This window comes from Chelonoidis abingdonii, chromosome 14, assembly GCF_003597395.2.
Source record: "Chelonoidis abingdonii isolate Lonesome George chromosome 14, CheloAbing_2.0, whole genome shotgun sequence".
NCBI lineage: Eukaryota > Metazoa > Chordata > Testudines > Testudinidae > Chelonoidis > Chelonoidis abingdonii.
In genome coordinates, this window is record NC_133782.1 from 36,629,659 (window position 1) to 36,632,979 (window position 3,321).

The following is a 3,321-nucleotide window of genomic DNA, read 5'->3' on the forward strand; positions in this document are numbered from 1 at the left end:
GAGGGCCCTCACCCCTGCAGTATCTCAGGGTTTCACCATCATTAGTGAATGTCAAGGTAGGGAGGCATTAGTCCCATATTTCAGTTGAAGAACTGAGGCACTGAGAGATTAAAAGTGCGATTTTCAATGGGACAAACAGCAGTTACGGTACCCAATTCACACCTACTTTCAATGAGACTCAGTCCCCCCCTAATTGCCCTTTGGACCTCTGAAAATCTCCTCTTAACTGACCATCCCCTCTACCTCCTTTCCAACACTTTTGTGGCCGGAGCTTCATGCTGTAAATCTATGGGAACTAACCCCACAGCATAGGGCAACCTACAACTAGTGGGAAGTGGAAACTCTCTCTCTCCCTGGGCAAGTTACCGCAGAAATGCCCACTAGGGAGCATATTGCTCCATTTCCTGAAGCAGATGACGCTGATTGCTGCTGTCAGAGACAAGTTTCTGGGAAACACCATCACCGCTTCCTCTCAGATCTCAAAGCGCTTTGCAGGGAGGTCAGCACCATTATCCAGGTGACTGGTTGCTCTTAGATTCATGGATTCCTAGGCCAGAATGGACCATTGCGAACATTTAATCGGACCTGCACTGACCAGAGAACTTCCCTGAAAATAATCCCTCACACAGATCTTCTAGGGAAAAAACGTGCAGTCTTGGTTAAATAGTGGTCAGTGATGGAGAACACACCAGGATCATTGTTGAGTTGGTCCAATGGCCGATTATTCTCACTTAGATATTTGCACTGTTTCCGGTCTGAATGTGTCTAGCTTCAACTTCCAGCCGTTGGTTCCTGTTATACCCTTTGTCTGTCAGATTAAAGAGTCCAGGATTAAATATTTGCTTCTCATGTAGGAGCTGATTCATGTCAATGCAGCCAAGGCCACGTCCCTTCTCAGTTCAGAGGGGTTTGGATCTGAACGTTACACACATTTTTCGGTCACCCCTCGGAATCGGAGGGCAAGAAATTTGATCGCTCAGGGAAAGGGTTTGTGTCTCTTATAAAGAGCTGGATATGCAGATAGGGGTGACATTTCCTGTTTAAATCTCTCTCTCTCTCTGTCCAGGCTGCACCCACAGAGACAATCCGCAGCCCCCTGTGTCTGTGCAGTTATCAGCTAATCCCCTGAGAGCTTTTCCCTCCAACTTCGGGGATAAGGAGATTTTGGCTCCACTTACTGTTCATTGTAGCAGCATTGGAAGGTATCTTCTCCCCTGGAAAGCTTCGTTGGGGCCAGGGAGCAGTCTATTATCGCTATTAATATTAATATGATGTATAATATCTTTCTATTCCCAGGTGCCTGGTCGCAGATCCAGTCCCTGGAGCCCCAAGTTTATGTGAAAAAGCCCAGAGACTCGTCCGCCTTTCCTGCAAACCCACCGGGTTCACCCTCAGCAGTTACTGGCTGAGCTGGGTCCGCCAGGCCCCTGGGACGGGACTGGAGTGGATCGGGGAAATACACCCAACTTCAACTACCATCAGCTACGCCCAGCCCTTCAAGGGACGCTTCCCCATCTCCAGGGACAACCCCAACAACCTGCTGTATCTGCAAACGGCCGGCCTGAAGCCCGAGGACACTCCCCGGTATTACTGGGCTAGGCACACAGTGAGCGGATTAAAGCTATTAAACACGGGACAAAAACCGAACTGAAATGGTACAACTTTACCAACACGCCGCAGAGGGCAGCAGAGAACTACAGTTAAACGCTGTTTCATTAAATCATTTAAGGTATCAGTATTAAAGAGCATGTAAATATTTAGGGATGTCTATCTGCATCCGACGAAGTGGGTATTCATCCACGAAAGCTCATGCTCCAGTACATCTGCTACTCTATAAGGTGCCACAGGACTCTTTGCTGCTTCTATGTGTTTTAGTGATAGGAGACAAATATTCTTTCAGCTCTTGAATAGCCACTGGCATTACCGAGAATTAAGTGTGAAGTTAAATCCATGGCACTACGAATTGTGCTGAACTGGAAGTGGTGTCCTGCAGAGAGGTGGGGTTAAGAAATGCATAGGTGCTTTCCTGAATCAAGACCTAAGAATTTGTTCTAGGGTCTACATGAATTACGAATTAACTTGCATCCTTGAAAATCATCCCTTGACCTACTATCTCCCTTAAACTGTTTGGAGTATCCCAACCCCAGACTGCTGTGGGATTTTACATAATAGTATTTGGAAGAGATTGCCCCCACTGAATGTTGCTGAGCGGTGCCTCTGAGCGCACTGGATCTCCCCTGAGAAACAACAGGTCCTCCACCCATTAGAGAGTGTGCCTGGGATTTTCAAAGAAACCCAAAGTTGTGAGGTTTCCAATTCCCATGGGATTTGAGAAGTTACATTGCTTAATTAAAACCCTTTAAAAGCTCCCCTGTATCAGAATGCATCAACCCAGGGGCAGAGCTCAGCTTCTAAGGTCTATGCATTACTGTTAATTTTTACTATTTTATCCAGCGTTCCCATAGAGACTTTCATTAAGGTTGTTTTTTTTTTGGCATTTTTATCTGTATTATTCCCTTATACAGTGAGTGTGGAAAATAATATTGACACTAATACTAAGAGTGAAATAACTTCTGTGCAACTAAGTTTTTTACAATTAGTCCCACGCGAAGCAACGGGAGTTCTCTGTCACTTACAGTTACACACAGGTACAAATACGTGCCCGGTTATAATCCTGGGCTGGAGATGCTTTCAGGTGCCGACTGTCCCTTTTCCCTATATGACTTGGCAGAGTTTAGCTCTTTAGGGCTTCTGGGCTACAACATTCAGAGCAGGCTAGGGGTACCCACACCCAACTCCCATTCATTTTAAGGTGCTAATCTAATAATAATTCTGTCTGGGCGTCCGGCATTGCACGGAAGAGTTTCTAACATAGGTGGTGGAAGTAGGGGTGCTGCTCCAACCCTGGTTTCAAGTGGTTTCCATGATAATCAGGGTTTCCAGTTGGGTTCAATCAGGAGAGATGCCAGGGTTTTTGGCGTCCTAGGCACAGGGCCGGCTCTCGCCATTTCGCCACCCCAAGCTCTGCCGCTCGCCAGTCCCACGGCTTCGGTGGACCTCCCGAAGGCGTCCCTGCGGACAGTCCGCTTGGTCCGGTGGCTGCAGGGGTCCTTCCCACACTCCCCATCAGTGGCAATTCTGCGGCAGGGGCAGGGCTGGCTCCAGGCCCCAGTGCGCCAAGCACGTGATTGGGCAGCATGCCGCTGGGGGCACTCTGCCGGTCGCCGGGAGGGCGGCAGGCAGCTCTGGTGGACCTGCCACAGGTGTCCCTGCGGAGGGTCAGCCGGTCCTGTGGGACCGGCGAGCGGCAGAGCCCCCCCC